The sequence below is a fragment of the Propithecus coquereli genome, unplaced genomic scaffold (assembly GCF_000956105.1).
Source record: "Propithecus coquereli isolate 6110/MARCELLA unplaced genomic scaffold, Pcoq_1.0 Scaffold600, whole genome shotgun sequence".
Classification (NCBI taxonomy): domain Eukaryota; kingdom Metazoa; phylum Chordata; class Mammalia; order Primates; family Indriidae; genus Propithecus; species Propithecus coquereli.
In genome coordinates, this window is record NW_012151953.1 from 831,727 (window position 1) to 857,013 (window position 25,287).

Below are 25,287 nucleotides of genomic sequence, written 5' to 3' on the forward strand. Positions count from 1 at the left end.
TTTTTCTATATATTTTTAGTTGTCCGATTAATTTCTTTCCATTTTTAGTAGAGACAGGGTCTCGCTCTTGCTCAGGCTGGTCTCGAATCCAGTGGCTTCTTGTTCACCAAATCCTGTCGGCTAATAGTACCAGTCGGGCCCTTGAGAGCCCCTGAGCACCTACAACGTGCCAGATCCTGCCTGTGCACCGGGATACTGCTGAGCACGGACAGACGGGGTCCTTGCTATGGAGGCTTTGCCCACCTCGCGTGGCGAGAAACCCATGAGCACGCACTAGCTGAAAACACGGTGGGTGCCAGCTAGTGCTAACCTGGAGATAGATCCATCAGGCTTCCAGCTGAGAAGCAGCATCGTTATGAATGGTACAGAATCAGAGCTTCATTATAGGGGAACTCACTCAGGAGGGAGGGTCAGATCCAGGACAGCCTCGATGCTGTGGTGGGGTGACCTGCCGCAGAGGCTGGCACCCTCCACCACGGAGCTATGCACACCCTTGACCCAGGACTTGGGGAAGTGGACGCGGAGATCTGCCGGAGCGGAGAGCTGCAGCCCAGGTGCTGTCCCTCATGCTCAACAAGATGGGCCAATGCAGTGACAACGGTGCACCCTACTCCGACCTTCTGAGCGTAAGCTAAACATATAGCTGCTGCCGCTTCACTCCCACCTCCCAAATCTCACGCAAGATGTCTCTTGCTCCCCACACCACCCCAGCACCATCCAGGGAGGGGTATTTTGGGAACCCTCATTCCAGCTCAGTTCATTGGGTACACTGTGTTAGCTGTGCTGACGCAGTGCGAAGCGGCCCAGGGATGAAGTGGGGCAACGTGGTCCAGGGTGACAGGGTTGGGGTGTTGCTTTTGCTCAGCTGGGTGGGGAAAGCTGTTTTGAAGAAGTGGCATTTGCAACCAGAGCCGGGAGAGTGAGCTGGGCAAGTTCCAGGGACAGGAAGAAGGGCAGGGTGGCTGGGGCGTGGAGCCAAGGGGGACGGGGGAGATGTGGTCTGCGGGGCGGGGAGCTACGGCAGGTAGAGCCTTACAGGCCATGGGGGGTGGCGTTGGATTTGATTCTGGTTCCAGAGGGAAGAGCTCTGGGCAGGGCAGCGCTATGGCAGGATCTAGCCTCTGAAAGCTCATTTGCGCCCCTGGGTGGGTGAGGGGACTGTGGGGTGGGAAAGACTGAGGGGGGGCCCAGATCTGGGTTGGGGGTGCCATCACAGTGCTCTAAAGAGATGACGACAGCTAGGACGGGTGTGGCCGCTGTGAGGAGAGCGAGGGGTGGTTGGATTCTGGATCCATTTTAGGGACAGAGGTGGGTTTGAGTGATGAAGGGTAGGAGGTATCAAGGTCCTCAAAAATAACAGAGTCCTTGTCCTGAGCAACTTTAATCCTTCTGGGGAAGCCTGTCCCTTCCCTAGCGGCTTCCTTGTGAGTGGCCCCCGTGCTCCCTGGTTTGAGAATCCATCCCCTCCCCTGCAACATACAGGGTTGGCCCCACCCCCCCACCATCCCTCTGCTTTTGGGCCCTGCTGTCAGCACCCCCAGCTCCTGTGCCACATGAAATCTGGCTCCTCAAAATCCTGCCGTAATGAGAGGCAGAGAGAGAAGATGATAAAAGCAAGAATGAGCCTGGGGGGAAAAAGAAAAGATTTTTATCCTCCCAACCCTGTAAGTTCCCCTCTGGCTCTGAGAAGCCTCAGAAGATTTCTCTCCAAACATATGAGTAATACCCGGCAAAAACACTGTCCTCGGAGCAGAGGGAGAAGATGGGATGATTCTGTGTTTGATTAGAATTTATTTCCAACCTGCAGCCTCCCCGGTGCCAGCCTCCCACGCTCGCCGCCCCTGCAGAGCTTGGCGGCCCTGGGAGGCAAGGCAAGGGTGGGGGTGGAAAGGGAGGAGGAGCAGAGAGGTGGAGGGACCTGCAGGCTCCTGAGAACTTCCAAGTGTCCTCTTGGTGGGCAGGACAGGGAGAAGAGATGTGTCTTCCACTTGCTGCTCCCAGAGAGGGAGGCTGATGGGGCTGCCCATCTAGCACAGGGGTTGGGGTGTGGTTGATCAGAGCAGACGGTCGAGCTTGGCTAAGAGCTTGCTGTGTGATCTCCTGTAGCTCACATACCCTCTCTGGGTCTCAGTTTCCCCCTCTGGCTTTGACAAGCTTTTAAGGACCCCTTGAGGCTATGATTTTAGGACAATTGCAACATCCCGGGCTGGGAGCAGATTGGGTTCTCACTGGTTAGGTTGGGGGGAGGTTCCCTCACTGTCCCGATTGCGGGGTGAGGCAGGTGGGAGGGAGGGGACCAGGGCAAGGCTGGAGTAGCCAGACTTTGGGTCAAGGACTCTCTCCATTTTGAATCATCTCTAGGGGACTGGGATAAATCATACCAAATGCCTCTCCTTCTTCCAGCACTCCATCATTCACTCAATCATTCATTCATTCGTCTGCTATTTATTAATCACAGGCTGCACGCCTGATGCTGTACTGGGTGCAGGGAAGACAGTGTCTGCCTCACAAAGCTCTCAGTGGTTGGGGAGGGACAAGCACAGGGCACTGGTGACACCGAGGGGACCTGGGCTTTGGAGGTCAGAAGCTTCTGGGGGAACCTAATGTCTAAGCTGGCCCACAGCCTGAGCAGGGGGAAGCTGGGAGAGGAGGTGGAGGAAGGGAGCACCCAGAAGAGAGAAGGGTCTCTGCAGAGGTGCAGGGTGAGAGCAGCCAGGGTACGTGGGGGATTGAAACATGCCAGTGTGGTGGGAAGGAGGCCCAGGTGGGAGGCCAGGTAGGGCAGGGATGGGTTCAGCCAGGTGGGGGGGGGGCTCAGATTTCATCCCATGACCATGGGGGCCATTGAGGGCTCTGGGTAGCATCTCTCCAGAGCACTTCAGGGCTGTGGGTATCTCTGTGACACTCAGATTGTTTGAGGCCCCACTTTCTAGAGCCCCGTTCTTCTCTCACCCTGGAGGACACAGTCATGGCTGACACAGGTGTGAGGGGGAGCTAGACTTCTTTAGTATGGATCTAGGGCTTCAATGGGTAAAAGCTTTGGAGAGACAGACTTTGAGTCCATAACAGAGTTTCTCAGTGCTGGATCCAGCTGCCCAGGGGGAGTGAACTCCTGTCCATGGAGTAGCTAGGTGGCTGCCTGTCCAGCTAGGTGGCTGTCTGTCCATGGAGTAGCTAGGTGGCTATCTGTCCAGGGAGACTGATTGGAGTGGACAGACTTTCACCAGGCAGTGAAGGGGTGTGAACACCGGAATGAGCACAGGCAGATCTGCTTTCCTGATGTTGGCTCTTCATGCACAGGTTATGCATCCCCGAGTAAGTGAATTAACCTCTCTGAGCCTGAATTTCCTTATTTGTAAAATGGCATTAGTAGCATTCACTTCCCAAGGTGGTTTTGAGGGTTAAACAAGGTGATGATGATGATGGTGGTGTTGGTGTGATGCTGGTGATGTGGCTTGCTGCTGCTGATGGTGATAATGATGGTGATGGTGGTGATGATGACGGTGGTGCTGACAATGATGGTAATGACGGTGGTGACAATGATGATGGTGGTGATGATGATGGTGGTGGTGATGAAGGTAGTGGTGGTGGTGATAATGATGGTGATGATGGTGACGACGGTGATGATGATGGTGGTGATGATGGTTACGATGGTGGTGGTGGTGGTGATGATGGTGGAGATGGTGATGATGGTGATGATGGTGATGATGATGGTGGTGATGGTGGTGATGATGACGATGATGATTAATAGCTAATATTTATTGAGTCCTAAACCATGTTAGTGGACGGTGCCATGCACTGCTGAGGTCCCCCATTCAGGACTAAGGCACCCGTCCCCCAGGTTCCAAAGGTGTTTCTTGCTGAAAGCTCACTACTGAGTGCCTCTCTGGAACTGCCCTCAGCTTGCGTCAAGGCCATGCCCCTTCTCTGAGTGTGGCCCCCTGGCCTCAGTGCGGGAGCATTTGAAGGGCAGTCCTCCCCAGAGCTCCAGTCTGTGGCTGCCACCGGGCACTCAGCGTCCCCTCTGCCCAGTCCTGTCTCCGTCACCTCCTCACAAGTGCTCTCTCCAGAGCCCTCCCTGACAAGCCTCTTGTGTGCAAATTTCATCCTGGAAACTGTTTCTCAGGAATCTGACCTAGGAATCTGACAGCCCTTTGCCTGCACAGTCTCACGTAATCCTCCCAACAGCCCTTTGAAGGGGACACCGTGATTAAACCATTTTTACATGCAAGGACACTAGAGTAAAGAGATTAAATCTCGGTTTGCAGCCACACGAGCAGTAAGCAGCAGAACTTGGAGCTGAACCCAGGGCACCTACTCCAAGACCTCAGCTCTGAGCCCCCACCTGGAGCCTGGCCGGGGACCGACAGTCAGCAAAGGGTGGTGAGTAGTTAACACCCCTTCCTGCTCTGAGAGTTCGGCCCCGTCGCCATTTGCTTGGAGTCCCGCACCCCGTCTCCCTCACCCCACCTTGCCGCAGCCGTGATAGTAGCAGCAGCAGCAGTCTTGATGAGCCTCCCAGTGTGCCAGCACCTCACGGTGGAAAGCAACACCTCCCTCGCCGCCCACTCGCCAGCTGCCGCTGTGACACCATTGTTACTGCCGCCGGGGTGGGTGTCCTCGCCTGTGTGTCGCCTCACATGTGGATGGTGCAGCTGCGAAAACTGCTGCGAGGAGAGATTTGGAATCTGCTCTGGCCTTGCCCTGAGATCTGAGGCTTTGAAAGAACCGAGACTCCGGCAAGACCAAGGTTCGGGCCAGGCCTGGACTGTGACATGCAGTGTCCCGGTTGCGACGAGACCTGGCCTCTGGTCCCAGTACTCCCACTGACGCAGAGAGGGCCCTGTGCTTCTCTGGGCCTCACTTTCCCATCCGAAGCTGGGCAGTGGACCTCGAAGGGCCCTTCCAGAGCCAGTGTCCTTCCTCCCCTCCACCCTCTGAGCACCCAGAAAGCCATTTTCTTATCCACTGGCTTGACGGTTTGATAAGCATCCTCACAGACATGGTCTCATTTGAGCCCCACAATGGCGCCGTGGGGCTGGCATGACTGCCTTCCTGTGTCGGAGGGTAAACAGAGGCTCAGAGAAGAAGGGGCCTGCCTCAAGCCATGCAGTCCTTGCAAAACTCTTGAAATCTCCCCACTTTTAACCTACGTATAAAAATATCGGAATCGAGAGAGCGCTTAGAAATCATCCCTACCTGCCCGTTTGTCTGACGGATGGGGAACCAAGGCCCCGAGAGCCCTCCTTCCCCCAGGTTGCACAATGACAGTGGCAGAGCTGGGGCCAGGGCCAAGTCTGGGGTTCATTCAATTGCTCGTGGTTGGGTGCTTTTCAAATTTCATGCCATGGATTTCATCCCATTTAAGACTAAAACCTACACCACGAATAGGGAGGCAAATATGGCACAAGCCCGTGGACATTTGGTCCCCGGCTTGATTGCCCGCAGGGGGCGGGGAGGCAGAGCGGTAACAGAGGGACTGGGCCCGCTTCACCTTGCAGCACGGCAGCTGCGGCCGTCCATGGTGGAGGTGGGTTCGTGTGTTTATTTTCCTATCACGGTGGCACAGGCGGCCCAGGGAGAGGGTGAGGCTGAGCAGCGGAGACAAAGGAATGTGTGTGTTCTGGCAAATTTGGGGAATTAACTCTGAGGTTGTTCCAAGGAGAAAATGATGTTTTGAATTAGGAGTTATTATACATCCGAGCTCCCTGCCTTTTGAAGAACACCTTGTTTACTTAACTGTTTTGTTTATGGGTTTATTTATACCTGGCTCAGTTTCAAAAGGAATCTGAGGTGGCTAGTTACTTAATTAGATTGTGAACTCCTTGAGGGCAGGAACTGCCTTCATTATCTCCCCTCCTCTTTGGACAGACTAACTCCTGCTTGCCCCTAACCCCTGGTCTCCCCTGGCTGGATTCTCTACCTCACTCTGTTGCAATAATCCGTTTTGTGTCTTTGTTCTTCATTGAACTGTGAGCTCAGTGAGGACAGAGACTAGGTGTTACATATCTCAGCATCTTATCCGTCCACCTATCCATCCATCCGACAACAATCATCCATCCATCCAATCATCTATTCAATCAACAAACCAAACATCCATCCAACCATCTGTCTTAATCCAATGTGTGCAGTAGCATGAACAGAATACCTGAGACGGGGTAATTTATAATGAACAGAAATTTATTTGGCTCAAGGTTTGGAGGGTGGGAAGCCCAAGACCAAGGGGCCACATCTGGCAAGTGTCTTCTTGCTGCATCATATTATGGTGAAATGCATCACGTGGTGATAGAGCAAGAGCACAAAAGGGGGCCGAATTCACTTTTACAACAAATCCACTTTAGCAATAATGAATCCACTCCTACAACAATAGTGGCATTAATCCATTCATGAAGGCAGACCCTCATGACCTAATCACCTCTTAAAGGTTCCACCTCTCAACATTGTTGCATTGGAGATTAAGTTTCCAACACAAGAGCTTTGGGGGACACATTCAAACCATAGCACCATCCATGATCCAGCCATCCAGCCAGCCAGCCAAACATCCATCCACCCATCCATCCATTCATATATCTGTCCAACCAACCATCCATTCAACTATCCATCTATACAATCATCCATCTATGCAACCATCTCTCCATCATCCATCCATCTGTCCATGTATCCATACAACCATCCATCCATTCTTTCAAAACTCCAGAAAGTTGTACAACTGAAGCCAAACCAGATGGACTACAAGTAGTTACCCTTTACCCAGGGCTCACTTTGTTCCAAGCACTGTGCTAAGTGTAGTGGATACATTAACTAACCAAGCAAATGAAGTCAAAATTTACCAAAGACTCCATGAGGTAGGGTTATTATGCCCATATTTCAGATGAGGAAAGTAAGGTTGACAGTTTTAGTGACTTGCTCAAGGTGTCATGATTGGTTAATGGTGGAGTGAGTTTTAAAGTCAGGTCTCTGACTCCACAGCTCGTAACATTTTCTTCACCATAGAGGGAACCATTTTCAGACTGGGGAGGGCCAGCTATGCCAAAAGCATTGGCCCCAGAAGGATGTTTGGCTGGTCCAAGTTCAAGGGAGGCCAAATGGAGTTCACACGGGGGACTCCTCCTGAGCCTGTGGGGCTTCTCCACCTGACATCCTCCAGGCACCGAAATTCCCTGTCCAGAGCTAAACCCAACTCCGTTCTGCTCCACCTCCTTCACTTGCCTCTCCCCTGCTCTTCTATCTTGGAAACAACACCACATCCACCCTTTTGTCTGTCTGTTCCACTTCTCTGTTGTCCCTATTTCTTTGGGTAATAGCACCCCCTATCTTGGCATCGTTGTTCCTCTCCCATTCTAGTTCTAACGGGGCTTGCCCATCAGCATTCTACGCCTGGCCATCGGGGCAGGAAACATCCAAATTAAGCCAATCATAGTTCCCCAGGCCACGGTGCTGGGGCCAAGTACAGAGACCATGTGACCAAGCCTGACCAATCAGAGCTCTTCCTTGGGATTTTTCTAACTGGAGCTGATAGGGAAAATGTGTTTTCTTGGGCAGTTACAAGGCTTTAAAGATATGAGTCCTGAGCTCTTTGCAGTTGTACAAAGAGAATGACACCAAAATACCAAGAAGAGAGAGGGTGTTCTAATGGTGCCTGAGGCCCAGGTTCTAATTGCCCCAAGTCAACTCCACTTCTGACTTTCCTTGATTTGTTTCAGGATGGGAGTGGGTGGTTCGTGGGTAATACATTTCCCCATTTCCCTCATGGTTTGATTAGATTTCTGTCACTTGCCATCAAAGAGTTCTGGTGATCACATTGCCCAAACCAATAACTCAAGTATCTCCTTTGGCTCAGCCCTCCCCTTCACCTCCTTATCCTATCAAAACCAAATTTCTTAAACTCTTCCTTCTGATGAGATCTCAACTCTGACCACTTCTCCCCATCCCCACAGCCTCCTGGATCAGGGCGGCTCTCTCTTGGCATCTAGGCTTGACCCCACCACTCCCCCAGTCTCTCACTTTATCCAGAGTAATCTTTATGGTACCCAAATCTGACCTGGTTATGGCATGGCTATAGACCCTTCAATGGTTCCCCATTGCCCTCAAGAGAAAGTCTATCTTTAAAAAAAAAAACCTTTAATTTCGAAATTGTTTTAGATTTATAGAAGAAGATTTTGGAGAGAATTTCTGTATATCCTTTGCCCAGCTTCCCCTGGTGTCAACTTTTTACATAACCATGGTGTGGTTGCTAAAACCAAGAAATCGACATGGGTACAACGTTATTAACTAAATTACAGACTTTATTCAGATTTTACCAATTTTTCCAATATTGTCCTTTTTCTGTTGCAGGCTCTGATCCAGGATACCAGGTTGGATTTAGAGTCCTAGCTTTTAAACAGGGCATTGGAAACCTTCCGTGACCTGGCCTTTGTTTATCTCCCAGCCTGTCCCCAGCCCCCTCCCCCACCTCCTTCTGCTCCAGCCACCCAGAATGACCTACAGTTCCTCAAAGGGCCCAGGCCTTCTCTCACCTCTGGGCCTTTGCACATACTGTTCCCTCTGTCCGAAGCGTCCCTACTCCCTTTCTTGGTCTGTCTAACACTTATTCATCTTTGAAGACTCCATTTGGGCAGCTCTCCTTTCAGGAAGCTTTCTGGACTGAGCCCAGCCAGCCCCTGTGCTCTCTCTGTCCCTGCCCTCCTCCCCCTCCAGATTTCGGTGACCTGTTTCTTTGTCCTCTCCACTAGGCTAGAGCTCCTCGGGGCCAGCGTTCTGCTTTATTTATCTCTGTGGGAATCCAGTGAATGCTTGCGAAGTTTGTGAAGCTGGGAAAAAGTCAATATCCGCACAGGTGTTGCAATAGCTCAGAGGGAGAAATCAGCTGGCCAGGCAGGACTTCTTGACTTGAGTGTTGCAGGACGGAATAACAAACTAACTTCTATTGAGCATGGACTGTATGCCAGGCACTATTCCAAGCACTTTACACATACGAACGAATTCTCACAAAAACTCTGCGAGGTAAGTACTCTGTAAGGAAGGAGTAGAGGTGAAGCCACCTGCCAAGATGTGTGGTTACTAGAAGGTAGAGCGGGATGCTGCCCTGTACTGTGCCTGCCTTGCTAGACTTAGGAACATGCGGGACTCATGGAGGGGAGGAGGAGGGAGTATTCCCAACTGGGGCAACTGGTGGTCCAAACACATTTTGAGGATGAGTATGAATGGCCTTGGTTCTTGAAGGGTTCCTGCTGGGGGATGGGTCATTGGTTACTCCGAGGGTAACAGAGGTGGGGGGACAGCTGTTTGGAGATGTGGAGCTGGGAAAAGAGTGTCTGTGTCCTGGTGGGAGAGGCCACTGTTGCTCTCTGGGGTGTGCATCAGCCAGAGGCTAATCAGTCAGAAAGTTCTAAGAACCAGGAACAACCCAAGAAGAGGGTGTCGCAAGGAAAGAAGAATATAGAGGCCCAGAGAAAGTGGAGCCACCTGGGCCAGGTGGGCGTGGAGTCAGGACGCACCTGCTAAAGCGAGATCCTCACGCTAAGTTCTGGCAAGATGGACGTGGTACTCAGCTGGGCACCTGCAAACACCCACCGTGTTTACCATGTGTAGCCTGAGCTTTCCTCCGTCTGCAGTGGTACAGCACTGCACCCCAGTGCAGGCGCGGCCCCTGGCATTAGTAATAGCTACTCTTGCGCCATGTTTTAAATGGAAAAAGGCTTTTCATACTGCGTTTTCAATCCATCCTTCCCGTCCCCAAACAAGGCAGGCAGGCATTATTTCTATGTCCTTCTTATAGACCAGGAGACGGTGGCTTTATGAGGAAAATGACTTGCCTAAGGTCACACGCTAGAAAGGGGTACAATAAATAGTAAATGAATGAATAAATAGGAACCTGAACTGGTCTATTCAAGTCTGGTTTCTATTCCACTTCTATAACCTCTGAGAAAGGCCGTTTAGTGCCTAGAACTGGAGCACCTGGCACATAAAGAAGCTTCCATAAGCAATTGTTGAATGGATGAATGAAAGCGGTGTTAGGCGGGATTAGAAAGGAGTAGAGGGTAAAGGCCCCAGTGACATAAAAACCTATCATATATCGAATGCTCAGTTTGTCTCTGGAACAATGCACAGAATACCTTGTCCCATTAATCTTCACATCGACTTAGCTGACTAGAGCGTCACTGTCCCCACCTCATAGAGGAGGGAAAGGAGGCTCAGAGGAATTAGGCAACATGGTGAGGGACCCCACAGCCAGTGAGCGGCACAGACAGGACCAGAGCCCTGGTCTGACGCGAAGCTTGTAGATGGTCACACGCCTGCATAGACACACAGACACACAGATAAACGCAGACACATACGTACACATGCTCACACACAAACATGCCACAGATACACACAGATACATACTTACCCAGACAGACACAGACACATACCCGCAAGTTGTGGTCTTTGGAGAATGTTCCCTGTGGCTTTGGCCAGGGTCTCCACATGAGTAAATCCTGGGGAACCTTCTTTAGGGGTGTTCCTTGGCTGGTTCCAAATCCAGTCCCTCCAAAGAATGCAAAGAACCCGGCTTTCTGGAGGGGAGAATCCCCTTCCCACACCCTCTTCTAGCTTTTCTGAGAGGATGATGGAAAATCCACCTGGAAGCGGCTGGAGGAAGGTGAGAATGATGAAATCGCAGGGAAGTGGGGGTGGGTCCCACTGGAATCAATTGCTTTGCATAGTTCTTAATTCTTTCTAAAAAAGCAGACAAGTACGTTCTAGCTGGCCAGCTCCCTGGTCCCGGCTGCAGTCAGCTCCGTTTCCCACGGAACTTCACCACCTTCTCATTGCCACCTGCTCTGCGGAAAGATCTGGGGCCCCATTCTCGGCAGAAGTGGAAAGAACCTCGGGTTTGGGTCAGACTCGGTTTCAAATCAAGCTCAACCCCTTTCTGACTGTGTAACCTCGAGCAACTCATGTTGCCTCTTTGAGCGTCGCTTTCCTCAACTGTGAAACGAAAGTAAACCTCCCTCCTAGGTTATGGGGAGGGTTGGCCAGGATAGTAATAGTTTTTCTACCGTGCCTGGCACAGAGCAGGAGCTCAGTCAAAGGTGCTCCCTTTCCCTCCTCCCACTGAGCACTCTCTCCTTGCCATTGTGTGTGATTGGTGCCCTCACAGTCTCTTTGAGGTCATGGTCACAGCCCCAGCTCCTGGCACATAGTAGATGATCAATAATGTGTGTTAAATGAACATTTCCAAAATCCAGATCTGCGCCCTAAACTCTTTAATGAGTCTTCATTTCCTTTAGAACAGCAGACTCTTTAGTCTGGCATTTGAAACCTCTTGTGATCTGAGCCCGGAATCGCCACCTCCCAGGACCGCCTGTAGCCCCTAGATCTGGGCAGCTGGAGCCCCTGCCCTGGGCATGTGCTGGAGACGGTTCTGATGTGGCCTTGCTCTGGCCAGCCCTATCTCCATGGGGCAAGCAATCTGCAAGGCCAAGGGGATGGGTCCACCCAGAAGCCACATCTCTTTTGTACCACACTCTGAGACCCAGGTCCCCCAGTTCCCTGCTCAGATGGCACTGGGCTTGATTCTGGGGCCTTGTGGGCCTCTTCCCTGGGTCATTCTCTTGCAGTTGGACCTCACTTCTGGTGTGTGCATCCCTAGGCCCAAGGGATGGCCAAGGGGTGGTCACTTGTTAGACCTGTGGATGGTGCTCAGCCATGCAGGTTGCCGTGGCCACACCTGTGCGCTTGAGGACACTTGTAGAGGAAGTTGGCACTAGTGTTGGGAAGGGAAGGGGTGGGAGGATGCTCCTGACAAAGTCTCCATTTGTATAGTAGCCCTGGGCCCAGTAGGGGTTGGGGGTGGGTGCAGTACCTCTGCCCCCCTCCCTCCTTACCTTCCTGCAGGAAAGAAGGTGCTCAGGTATGGAGGCAGGCAGGTGTGAGTGTGGGTTTGGAGACCTCTGTGTTTGGGCCTGTTCTGTTCTCTGGGCCTGGAGCTGTCCTCTCTGTTGACATCACCACTGAGCAGGGGCAGGCTGTTCCATCCATGGAGAGGGGATGTTGCGACCTGGGGGACAGGGTGGCCATGAGTGATGTCCAGAGGTCCTGAGGATGCTCTCCCCAGGTCCTGGGGAGGGACTGTCATGCCACCTATGGCTCTGGTCCAGTGATTGGCTCAGCCCAGGAGCTGGTGAGGTGGGATGGCTAGAGAAGGGGAACAGGGAACAGCAGGGGGAGGCCCAGAGGCCCCCCCGGTGCCAGGCCTGCCAAGGGCTTGCTGGAGCAGGATACCAGGAGCAGCCCGAGTGAGGGGTGAGGCTGGCTTGCAAATGCTCCCCGCTGTGCCTCGCTATCAGGTTAGCGAAAGCCTGGTACCCATGAGGCCCGGGCTCCTTCCCCAGGCAGACTCCACGCTTTGCTAAGAGGGGGTGGCTTGCTTCAGAGGAAGAATGGCAGAGCTTTTTGTCTCTTTATTGAGGTATAATTTACATACAAGAAAATCCACCAATTTCAAGTGTACAATTTGATGAGTTTTGACAAATGTATACAGTCATGTTACTGTGACCACAATCATGATTAAAGGAAAACTAATTCTCTGCCACGACTGGGATCTGTTTTTCACTCTTTTTCCTTTTTCTTTTTATTTTTTTGTAGAGATGGGGTCTTGCTATGTTGCTCAGGCTGGTCTTGAACTCCTGGCCTCAAGAGATCCTCCCGCCTCGGCTTCCCAAAGTGCTAGGATTGACATCAGATGTGTGGGTTTCCCCCGACCCCCACCAGACAATTCTCCGATTCTCTGTGGACACCAACTGGGTGTCTTACAAGTTAATTCAATTCTGACACTAACCATCTGGGGTTAGCACAGACTCTGCAGGTTGAGGACTCCGTCCCACAAGACTGAGCCCCACTTTAGATGCCAGTTGCAAGTGGAAGGTCCCTGGGTTACCCACATGTCTGTCTGACTTGGGTACACGTTAGAGGTTCCCATGACCCCCTCCTTGGGTCGATAATTTGCTATAAGGGCTCACAGAACTCAGGGCGACACTTTACTTGCTATTGCTGGTTTATGACAAACGGTATTATAAAGGATACGAATGAACAGCCGGATGCAGAGGCACACAGCGCAAGGAGCTTCTGCTCCTGTGGAGTTTGGGGTGCCACCCTCCGGGCACATGGGTACATTCAGCAACCTGGAAGCTCTCTGAACATAGCTGTTTAGGGCTTTCACGGAGGTTCCATGACACAGCACGATTGATTAGATCATTGGCCATTGGTCATCAGCTCCATCTCCAGGCCAGGGGTTGGGGGTTGAAATTTCCAGCCCCAGGGTGGGTTTCCCTGGCAACCAGCCTCCATCCTTCAAGAGCTCCTGCATTAGCATCAACTCAGGTGTGGCTGGAAGGGGCGCCTCTGGCTCCCGCCACTCAGGAATGTCCAGAGGTTTTAGAAACTTTTATGCCAGGAGCAGGGAGGGAAACCAAATATACATTTCTTATTGCATCACGATATCAGAACGATACAGAACATTTTCATCAGTTCACAGAGCCCCTCATGCCCCTGTGTGGTCAAGCTCTTCGCCCATCCTTGGGCCCACACAACCACTGATCTGTTTTTTATCACTGCAGCTTTGCCCTTCCTAGAACTTCACAGAAATGGAAGCACATGGCTTGGGTCTTTCGTGTCTGGCTTCTTTCACTCAGCATAATTATTCTGAGACTCACCCACGTTGCTGCCTGTAGCAGTGGCTCATTCCTTTTCATTGCTAAGTAGTATTCTACGGTGTGGATGTACGACACCGCGTCCACTCACCGGCTGATGGACATGTGGGTTATTCCAGTTTTAAGGCTGCTGTGAACAGTCACCTAAGAGTCTTTGTGCGGACATGTGTTTTCATTTCTCTTGAGTAAATACCTAGGAATGAAATGCTGTGCCCTGTGGTGAGTGTGTGCCAAGTGTTTTGCAAAACGACTCTACTATTAATACGATCTTTTGCATTTGCACGAGAGTCCAGGTTCCTCCATATCTTTGTCAACACTCAAACCCAGGCCTCTTGCCTCCAAAGCCAGGCGGAGGTGAGACCACGAACTAGAGAGGACAGGCGGGTGGTAGGGAAGGGCTTGGCTGCGCTGCTTACTTCTGTGAGAGCCTGGGCTGTCAGAGCAGCAGGAGCCTCCAGGAATCCCTAAGCTCTGCCTTGCCATTTTACAGATGGAAAAACCGAGGCCCAAAGGGGAAGGGGCCTGTGTGGGTAGAGCTGGCAGGGGGCGGTGGAGTGGAGGGATTGTCGAGCCAGATCAGCCCCAGATTCTAGTCTTGGCATGACCAATTACTAACCTCTCCCTGAGCCTCCATTCTTCCTTCTGTAAAATGGGGACAAAAACAACCTCATAGGGTGGGTTGGGAGGATTAAGTGTCTGGAGCTTGAGACGTTTGAGAAATATTTATTGAGCACCTACTAGGTGCTAGGCACTGTTCTCGGTGCAGGGGAGACAGCAGAGAATAGGCTGAACACAGTCCCTGTGCTTGCGGAGCTTGCCCGCAGTGGAGGAGACGGGTTATAAGGAAACAAATAAAATCGACCATTGAAACCTCTGGCAAGCGCTGTTGGAAGCAGCCATGTCACCCTCTACTTCAGACAGGGTGGTCTTGAAGGTGGGGCGGGAATGGTGAGGAGGAGCTGACCATGCAGGGACGTTTGGGGGTGGCATTTCTGGTATAGGAACAGCATATGCAAAGGTGCAGAGGTTGGAAAGAGGGACTGTGGGGCCCTGGTCTGGGATCTAGGGGGAGTAGTACAGAGACGCTAGAGAGGTGGGCTGGGGTCTCCTCCTGCTGGACCTTATAGGAATTCAGCTTTCGGACAAAGGGCAGATTTATTTTAGATGCAAGCGACTGTTAGCTGCTGTTATTCTTCCTTTGATTTTTCGTCACTCCCGGGTCTTAATTCCCAATCAGAGCCTCTTTCCAAAAACCCGGTGCGGGCAGGTGCAAGGCTGGGGTCTGCAGCCAGCGGAGCCTGGCCCCCCAACCCGACCTCTCCAGCAGGCCTGCCAAGCCCAGCAGCACCAGCTGGCGGGCGGGGGTGGGGTTCCGGGTGGGGGAGAGACCATCTGCTGTCCCCTATTGTCCATCAGCCCATTGTCTGGTCCATGCCCTCTGCTCTGAGGACAATGGGTGACAATGGGGAAATGTGATCTCCGGGCTCGTGTTTCCCCGCCTGGCCTCTCGGCCCCCTCAGTGACACCAGGAAAATGCCCCCCTGGGCTGGGGTGGAGGCAGGGTCTCTGCCAGGTGGGAGGCAGCACCGCCCGCATCCCTCATCATCTCCCTGGCAACCGCAGCTGCCAAATTGTTGGTTGGAGGGTTTTTTTTTAGCATCCCGGGTGAGGATTTTCTCCTTGCACCCCCTGTAGTATGGGGTGTTCTTGGGAAAAGATCTGCTTGTCGCCTCCCAAGGGCTCCTGCCATAGCATCCGCTGACTCCCTGGGCCCCCCGCCCAGGCCACCTGGAGCCCAGTGCAGGGTCACGCTAAGTCAGACGAAGAACATGCTTAAGGAGGCATGAAAATAAATTCGAATATTTGAGACAAAGTATCAACGTTGTTGTCGTCCAAAACATCAGAGCATTGTTAAACTTCTCTGTGCTCATTTTATGTTTCAGTATTGATTTTATTCAGACCTATATAGTAGGAGTGGGACACCATATTCTTCTCATTGATTAGGGTCTCTAAAATCTGGACCCAGCGCTCAGGGGGCATGAAGGGAGGAGAACAGACCCCTGGGTGGCTTCACTCTCCTCCCATTGATGGAGAGACTCAATTCTTGCAGGGCAGCTTTGAGTGCTGACTTGTGTGCTCCCTGGTGTTCCAGAAGCCTAAAAGGCCAGATAATGATAATAATAGCCACTGTTTATTGAGCATTTACTATGTGCCAGTAATTGCTCCATCTATGTTAACTCATTTAATCTTCACAACAACTCCAGGAGGTGAGTACTACTATTATCACACCCATTTTATAGATTGGAAAACTGAGGGCAGAGAGTTTAAATAGATCACCCAAAGTCAAACAGCTAGCTGTCGGGGGAACCAGGATTTGGACTCCACACACTGAGCTCTTGTATTCTTTTTATATCTCTCTGCTACCCAGACTCTGGTGGGCTCACGTGTAGCTCCTCTTTCAGGAGACAGACACCAGCCTCAGCCCCACTCCAGGCCAGAACTCCGGGGAGATTGAACTAAAGTAACCTAGGCACCACCTCTCCATGTGCTGGCATGGCCTGTCGTCAGAGCTAGACAGATCTAGGTTTGTGTCCTGATACTCGTTAGCCACGTGACCTTGGGTCAGCCACTTCACCTCTCTGAACTTGCTCTCACCTTCTGTAATTTGGGATAACAATAGTACCTCCTTCATAGGGGTGGTGTGAGCACTAAATGAGTGAATATGTGTCACACCTAGAACAATGCCTGCCCCTTGGAATGTGCTCCGTGAGGGTTCAGGGTGATCATTATCATTGTTTTTACCCTTCCCTTTGGGGTGATCGCAGAGGCAGAATAATGTGTGAAGGCACTTTGTGTGTAGAAGACAATTACACAAATGTCAGGGCTGGGGGTGACTCATAAATACGGAGTGGGGTGGCAGTGAGCGCACGACAGCAAGGTGGCAGAGGGCAGCTGCTGGTCTGCACTGCTCCCGAAACCAAAGGGGAGAGCCTGGGGCCAGGATGCCTGCTATGTTCTTTTTCTTCCCTGGGCCTCAGTTTCCGCATCTGTAGAATGGGTGATTAGGGACTAGCTAATTTTTAAGCCCCTCCCCCAGCCCAGCTCTGATTTCCTACGACTCTGCCAGGATAAGAAGATGTGTAGAAACGAAAGTGGGAAATAGACCCACCGTGTGGCAGACTGATTGCAAAGCTGTGCCAATTCCTTCTCTTTTCTCTATAATCATGCCATTTACGAAATGACTTTGCAGCTTCTGCCTCAAGAGGTGGAGTCTATTTCCCCAGCCCTTGGATCTCGCTGCCCTGGGGGTTGGCTTTGGCTAATACAAAGTGGAAGAGGTGGCCGTGTGCCAGTTCTAATCTGAGGCACAAGAGGACTGGCAGTTCTCTCTCTCTCTCTCTCTCTCTCTGCCCCCCCAGACCCTCATCACTACCTCGTAATGGACTCTGGGCTGGCCTGCTGGAGGATGACAGACATGTATGTGGTCCAGTCACTCCTGTCGTCCCAGCGACAGTCCGCCAATTGTCAGACATGTGAGTGAGACCATTCCAGACCATCTAGCCCCCACCCCGCCCACCAGCTGTCGGCAGATAGGTGAGCAAGACAAGCTGAGGTGAGCCGAGGCCAGCCCAGATCAGCAGACCCACCCGGACAATCTGCAGGCTGGTGGGAAGAAAGAAATATTTACTGTGGGGTGCCACAGAGGTCTTGTTTGTTACACAGCATCATTGAGTCAATAGATAACTGATACACCTGGTCTGGGGGGAAAAAAGTGTGACTTTATGCTGATGCAGGACCTCTGCTGCAGACTGTTTGTCACTGTCCCTGTGGGGGGCGGGCAGGCAGGCAGGGTGGGTTTAGCATAATGGCTAAGAGCTTAAATTCTGGGTGGAAACTGCCTTGCTTCAGATCCCAGCTTTTCCCCTTTCTAGCTGTGTGGCATTTTCAAGTTACTTAACAGAGGGGCCCCTGTTTTCTCGAAAATCTAGATAATCACAGAACCCACGTTTGGGGCTGTTACGTGGATGAAGTGAGTGAGCACATGGAAAGCACTCAGACAAGCTATGTCTACATAGTCAGATACATGTGAGACTGGATCCTGGGTCTGCCACTTACTAGGGTGTGAGCTCGGGTCCTTTAGGAGCTGCCGTGCTGCGATCCGCACGTGGAGATCCGGCTGGCACCTTCCTTGTCAATGAGGTCGCGCACAACGGGCTGATGCGGGGCCTGCCTGGAGGACGCTCAGGGAATCTCAGTTTGGGGCAGGGGCCTCCCCAGCGGAGTCTCCCTTTCCCTGCTCCAGCTCAGACCACCTGCTGCTTCTGGTGACATGAATTTTAGAATGGGATGTCCCTTGGAGACCAGTCCTAGTTCTATTTCCTGGTATTAAAGTTGGGAGACTGAGGCCCAAAGGAGGACTTGCCCCAGGTCACAGAGAGTCCGTGGCCGGAACCTGTGCACTCTGACTCTAGCCTGGTGCTTCTTCGGTAATGCTAGCATTGTCATGCTCCTGCAAGGTACGTGTGTTCGGGGCTTGGTGGCTCAAAAGAGCAGACCAAGCAAGAGCCTCCCACTCTGCCCTGTGTAGGCCAGATGAAAGGACCAGGCTGTCCCTGGGTGATGAAAGCCTCTTACTGATCTTTTCCGCGGACCCATCCAGTGCTGACGCTGGCGGGATCCCAGTGAGGGGGCGGCCATCACCCAGAACATGGAGCTTCCCACCTAGTGGGGCCAGATGTTTAGGTGACAGGTGACCCATGTGACACACACCTTAATATGAGCTCAGAGAGCAGCAGGACCAAGGCTATTCTCTCTGGGTATCCATGGGGAAACTGAGGCTCAGGATGGGCAGGGCCTTGCTTAAGATGCCCAGCTGGGCATAGACAGAGCCAGGCCCAGGCCCTAGGCCTCCTGACGCAGCCTGGGGCTTCTGCTCAACTTCCTCCCCCACCTTGGGCTCCTGGCCTTGTGGGTGTAACTGAGAAAGGAGGCAGGATGCAGGCAGGACGGAGCCTGTCCCACCTCCCTGGGGCTGTCCTCAGCCCCACCTCTGTTCCAGGTGACTACAGGGCTGCCGGGCCTGGCTGCGGCCCAGACACTCCCTTTTGGGACCCTCTCAGGGGCATTGGTCCCTGCCCTCAGCATGGTCTGTAGGGGCTAACACAGAGGTTGAATCACGGATACCCCAGGCCCCAGCCTGCCTCGGTGGCTGGCCCTCCAGGTCTCAGCTCACCTCCGGGGAGGAGAGAAGGGATTTTCCTGCCTCTTGCTGCCCCTTCCCCGGCTGGTCCTGCAGGGCCAAGGTTGCTCTATGTATGTGTATGTGTGTTGTGTGTGTGTGTGTGTACGTGTAGTGTGAAGTTCCTCTACTGGTGCACTGTGTGGGCATTATTTCATGCGTGCTGTATTTATTCTGTACGCGCACTGTGTACACTACACGTAGGTGCGTGGGTGTGTTCGCATAAGTTCTTGCTGTACCCTTTTTCTGCCTGGTGTGTGGGCCTCCTAGGCGTGTGCCGTGTGCACAAGCCATGCACAGCGTGTGCGCGTGCACTGGTAGACAAGGGAGCCCTGGGAGCAGGTGCATGGCGTGCTCACACTCTGAGCACTTCCTGTGTACACTGCGTGCACTGAGTGTGAACTCTGAGTGTGCGTGCACAGCGTGAATGGACACGGCGGTCAGTCTTCTGAGCATCAGGCGTGGCGCTGGGGGTGGCCTGGGGCTGGGCTGCAAGGTTCAGCACGGTGCGCATGTGCTGCTCCATCCCACTGGCTTGGCCCAGTCCATGGGGCTCTGGTACCTGCTCTCCCAGCTCAGACAGGCTCAGGAAGTCGGAATTGTCTGCGAGGAGCTAGAGGTGGGTGGATCACCTTGAGTTGGGTTCTGCACTGGACCCTGGTGCCACTCAGAGACTCCTTGTGGAGACAGGAGAGGCAGGTCCTGGGGGCCTCTCTTGACCAATCTGCCCTTTGACCTTTGGCCCCCAAAGACCTTTTGCCTCTGGGACCCCCGTTGTCCTTGAGTATCCTACACAGAAGAGGTCTTTGAACTGTCATGCAGGGGGATGCAGGCTTCTGGCAGCCCCTTGGCTGCATCTGACCCCACAGCTGGCTTTGCTCTAGCCAGGAACCAGGAGCCTGGCAGCCTGGAGCCCAGGTCTGTTTGCACCTGGGTCCTGGACCCCTGACCACTGCCCCGCCTGCCAGGGCACCTCCAGAGACTCCTGCAGCCGCCAGATGGGGTCTAGGGAAGAGAATAATAACATCTGAAATTTGCATCCCTCTCCCCACGTGCCCTCATGTAATCTAGGCGTAAGTGTGTGCACCCAGCGCAGTTTTCTCACCCTCGTTCCGGGGCTGCCATGGCAACGCAGAAGTTGGCTTGCCATCTGCTGCCTGTGGGGACCTCAGTCAGGCCTTTGCCATGCTGGGATTAGTGGGGGAAGGCACCTGACCTGTTCCGGGGCAGTCATTGGCCACATCTGGCACCATTCAACCCTGGAGTGTTTGGAGATGATATTGCCTGGAGTCCCTCCGGCTGCTAGAAGGAGTGGACATTGAGAAAGCCCATGGTTCTCCCTGGGACTAACCTCTCCTCCTTCAGGAAAGGGCCAGAGACTTATTCATACTAGAGTATAAATGACTAACCCCATCAGGGAGGGCAGTGATTGGGGGTATGCATAGAAACCTGGACTTTAATAGAAATTAGAAGTTTAAATTAACAAATTATCACCAGAGAAGATTTTAGGCATGGGAGGGAGGTATGGGGATATTAAAAAATTTAATAGTTGCTCAGGTAGCTCTGGGTATGTAGTGGGCTACTGCAAATCTAACTTGTCCTTGGGTGTCTTACTGAGGGTTGGGGAGGCACCCATGACCCATCTGGCCTGGGTCTAAGAGGCCTTTGGCTTTGTTGGGAGGCTGAGGTTTTCCTGCTGGGCCCAGAGATTCTCCCTATCCCTGCTCCTGGCTCCTTTAAATTTGTTTTCTTCAGGAAAATGTCTCCCTTGGATGCTCAGTGCTTAGTGAGAAAAGAGCAGTGGAGAAGAGGAAGAAGTCAGGATTCCAGAAGAGGCTGGGCAGGGGTGAAGAGGGATGGAGGGTGGGAATGAGGGTAGGGGTTGGGTGGAGAACTGGGGAGAGAGGGAGAAAGAAGGGAGGCCTGAAGGAAAGGAAGAGTCTGTTTGAATCCGTGATCTGCCACTAGAGGGCAGTGTGAGTGTGGATGAGTGACCTCCCCTTTGCGTGCCTCAGTTTCCTTATCTGTAAAATGGGTACAAGAACTTGCTGGAGCGGTTGTGAGGATTGGAGAAGATTTATTTGTAGGCCTGGCACAGTGAGAGCACACAGCAGCTGCTTGGGAAATGGCAGTTTGTATCCCTCTTGATGTGGATTCTGTGTCAGAGAGAGAGGTTTCTAGATCCCACCCCAGGCCCTCACTCTTAGAAAGAGGATGCTCTGGCATCTGAGTTGGCCTGGGTTCCACAATCCTCCTGAGTGAGGAACCACCTCCCGCAGGCCCTGGGCAGGTCCCATAGGCCTTTTCCTTGCCAGGTGACAGGTCCACGGGCTGAGAGTAACCCACATAAATTGAGGTCGGTGTACTGTGTGGAGCCAGGATGCCAGAGTCCTTCGCCTCAGGGGCCCCCAGCCCAATCCCAGGCCCAGGAACTGGGGCAAACAGGAGATAAACAGGGGAGGCATTCTCAAAGGCAGAGCCCCCTCCTCACCACGCCCGACATCAGACCCAGCTAGGCCTCCGCAGCACCCAGCTGTGCTTGTAGGGGAGATAAAGGGTACGGATGGGTGGGGGAAGGGGAGAGAAGGCAGGATATCAAAGCCTCTCCACCAATGAGCTCCTTCCTGTGAAATTCTAGCATCTGCAAATTTATTTCTGCCAGCAATTTACCTTTTCTGCAAGCAAGAGAAATCTGTTCTTGTTTATGAGTCACTGCTTTATGGGGAAAATTAGAAAAAGAGGCATCTGCAGTTTGGGAATGAGACAGGGAGGTGAAGTTCAGTGGTAGGGCCGGTGAAAAATGAGCCCTGGCATGAGGTCCACTGTGGTCTCACTCCCTTTCAACCGGAGGCGATTATTTTGTTGGCTGGAGGTACATGGCTTTATTAATACCCACACAGCATCCTTTTTGATAAAGCAAACGTTTTCAAAGTAAATAAACTTTGAAGCTTACAATCGAAAGCTCTACTTGACATGATCTAATAAACTGGAAAATATGCAGTCCGTAGAAACCTGTTAGAAAATGTTAAGCCAAGTCTGGGCAGGGATTTAGCATTAGATTCACTGCTGAGGGCAGGGGAAGGGTGGCTGGAGCCTGACTCTGGAGGTAACGCCACCATTCTGTCTTCTGTGGGGGACCCTGACACTAGGAGACAACCTGAGAGTTTTTCCAGAGCTGCCTTCCTCCCTGACAGGCCTTGGTTGGGCCACACTACCTGGTATTGTAGTCTGCTGGTTGACCTCCAGTGTTCATGGTCTTCCTGCCCAAGACTACATTTCCCAGCCTCCTTTGCAGCTAGTCTAACCATGTGACTGGGATCCAGCCAATGGGATAGGAGTGAAAGTGACACAGGCAACCTTTGGGCGGTGCTCTTAAAAGGACAGGAGTGTGTTTTCCCCTCCCCTTCCCCACTTCCTATTGCTGGAGCAGACCCCTTAGGCTCCAGGGAGGAAGCCACACGTGGAGGCTGGCAGAGCTGCCCTCCCAGCCCTGGACCGTGGATCTCTGGATGGTCATATGAAACAGTATGCTTTTATCTTGTTTAAGCCAATATATTTTGGAGTCCATTATTGTGTATCCTACCTTCTTCATGTGGCAAACACAGCTCCACAATTAGCCCAAATCCTGTGGCAAGTTACTTGTAGGTAGTTTAGCCAGTGGCTAAAGCCATGATCAGTACAGCATTGTCCTTAAAAGCCTCTCAGATCTGCCTTCAAATCCTTGCTCCCTCATCGGTAGCTGTGTGACTTTGGGCAAATCACTTTATCTCACTGCACTAGGGGGATTTCAAAAAGAAACGCTTTTCACATGGCTACACAATATCCACATGCATACGTAACTGAAACTAAAGTTTTGTGGGACAAAACTTAGCCACACTACCCACAGTATACTCTGCTGTTTTCTATCCCACTGGTTTTCAAAATGTAGCTCTTGAACGAGTAGCATCAGCGTCACCTGAGAACTAATTAGACATGCAATTTCTTGGGCCCCATCCAAGAACTGTTTAATCAGCACCTCTGGGGTAGGGCCTAGCAATCTCTGTTTCAGCTTCCTGGTGATTCTGATGCAGCTGAAGGTTGATAACCACTGTTTTCCTCTATTTCAAAAAATGCTGGTTATCACCTACTAAGTTGATCTTATAACCCCACTAATAGGAGTCATGATTCATGTAGATTCAATGGATATCTTTTTGTCTGTTGGTTTCCTGGCCAGCATTCATTTCCTCTTCCCATCCTATTCTACTCCCAGTCCATGGCTCCAGGGATGGTCAAACCCCGGGCCCGGTCAGCTGAAGCAGTGCTTGGTTCAGGGATGAGCATGTGATCCTTGTCATTCAACGAAATGCAATCCTGAGATTTTGCTGGAACTAGCCATCTGGAACCAGCGGGAAAACTCTTTCCTCTGGGGTTGCTGAGCTGTAGGAAGAAAGCCGGGGGCTGCTTACGCCACTGCTGCTGCCACTGGGGGAGAGGCTGCTGGTTGCTGCAGGCATCTTGGAGGAGGGGGCAGAGGGACGGAGGAGAGAGCGTGCAGCTGTTTTTGGCATCCTGCGTTATCCCCGCGTGCCTGAGCCCAGGCACAGCTGCAGTGGACAGACCTGTGCACACTGGCGTGATCTACCTCGAGAATTTCCGGAGCTGTGGCGTCTGCTAGCCTGAGCCCGGGTGCAGCTCTGAAGTTCAGGGAATTTAATACCCTTGGGGCCACCCTCAACCAGTGTGGTGGGGAGCTGGTGGGTGCACGCCCCTGACTCCTGTTCTTCAGAAGGACGCTTCCGGAAGGCAGTATGCTTCTCAGACGTTCCAGAACAGCCCAATCCCTGCTGGTTACTGCAGAAAATTTGAAAACACATCCTTTATTGTCTTTTCCTCCTTTCTTATCTCAGTCTCCTCTCTCCCTCATTCCTGCTTCCTGCAATTGCCTCCCAAATAAACCACCTGCAACCATCTCCTTGCCTCAGGCGCTGCTGTCCCGGAAACCCAAACTAAAACAGAAAGATTCCTGTTGACATTTGAGCATTTGGGTCCAGCCATACTTGAAACAAACTCTATTCCTGGACTTCCCAGGTAAGTGAGACACAAAAATTCCCCCCTTTTGTGCTATGTGTATTAGTTATCTATTACTGTGTAACGAGTTACCCCCAAACTTCATGGCTCTAAACAATGACAGTTATTATCTTGCAGTTTCTGTGGGTGGGAACCCAGGTGTGGCTTAGCTGGTCCCCTGCCTCAGTTTCCCTTTTGAGACGAAGTGATGGTGTCTGCTGAGGCTGCCTCATCTCGGGGCTTGACCGAGAAAGGTCTGCTTCCAAGATCACTTCTGTTGGCGGAATTCATTTCCTCGTGGGCTGTTGGGTTGAGGTCCTCAATTTTGTGCTCTCTGTTGGCCAAAGGCCACTCCCAGTTCCTCATCACACGGGTCTCTAAATAGGGCCCCTTACATCAGGGCAGCTGGCTTCTATCAGAGCCAGCCAGGCAGAGGACAAGCGCAGGCCAGCGAGCGCGGGCCAGCGAGCAGTGCGTAAGCCGGAGTCTTTGGGGATCTAACTTTTAAAGTGACGTCTTAACACGTTTGTCGTATACTGTTCCCTAGGAGCAAGTCATTGGGTCCATGCACACTCACGCGGAGGGGATTACACAAGGACATGAGTACCAGGAGGTGGGGACCGTCCGGGGCCATCTTAGAAGCTGCCTGCTGGAGGCTGTGAGGAGGGCGAACCTCCACTTCCGATGCACAGAGCTAGAAAGGCCTTGAACATTAGAATGGAAGCCCGGATGCCAAAACCAGCTTCTGCTCGGTCCCGCGGTAAGGAGAATTGATAGGCATCTTGGGGACGCCTTGCGGGTGGGGTGTCTGCAAAGGTCTTGGTGGGCAGGAGAGGGGAGAAGGAAATGGAATGTGGGGTTCCTCCCTTTATCACTCGGAGAAACCTGCAGAAGGTCGTTGCTGTCCCTTCCTGTAGGGACTGTTTTCTGTCTGATTTTCACCGTGCTATTACCATGCTAGCTAACCTTTATTTAATGTCTATTCCGTGTCCAAGCCTGGACTGAGAACTTCACCTACACGATCTCATTTAATCCTTCTATGAGATCAGATCTGAAAGTATCCCTATTTTACAAGGTGAGGAAACTTAGCTGCAGAGAGGTTGAGTAACCTGCCTAAGGACACACAGCTATTAAATGGTGTCACTGGAATTCATCAGAGACGAGGAAATCAAAATCATCTAAGCTCGGGGAATGGATTCACCGAGGCTCGAACACGTTCATTCACTCATAGTCTTAATCCCCCGACCGTTCCATACAAGGCCACAAGTTCCTCGCCCTGACACTTTCTGGGGCTGAGTTTTCATCACT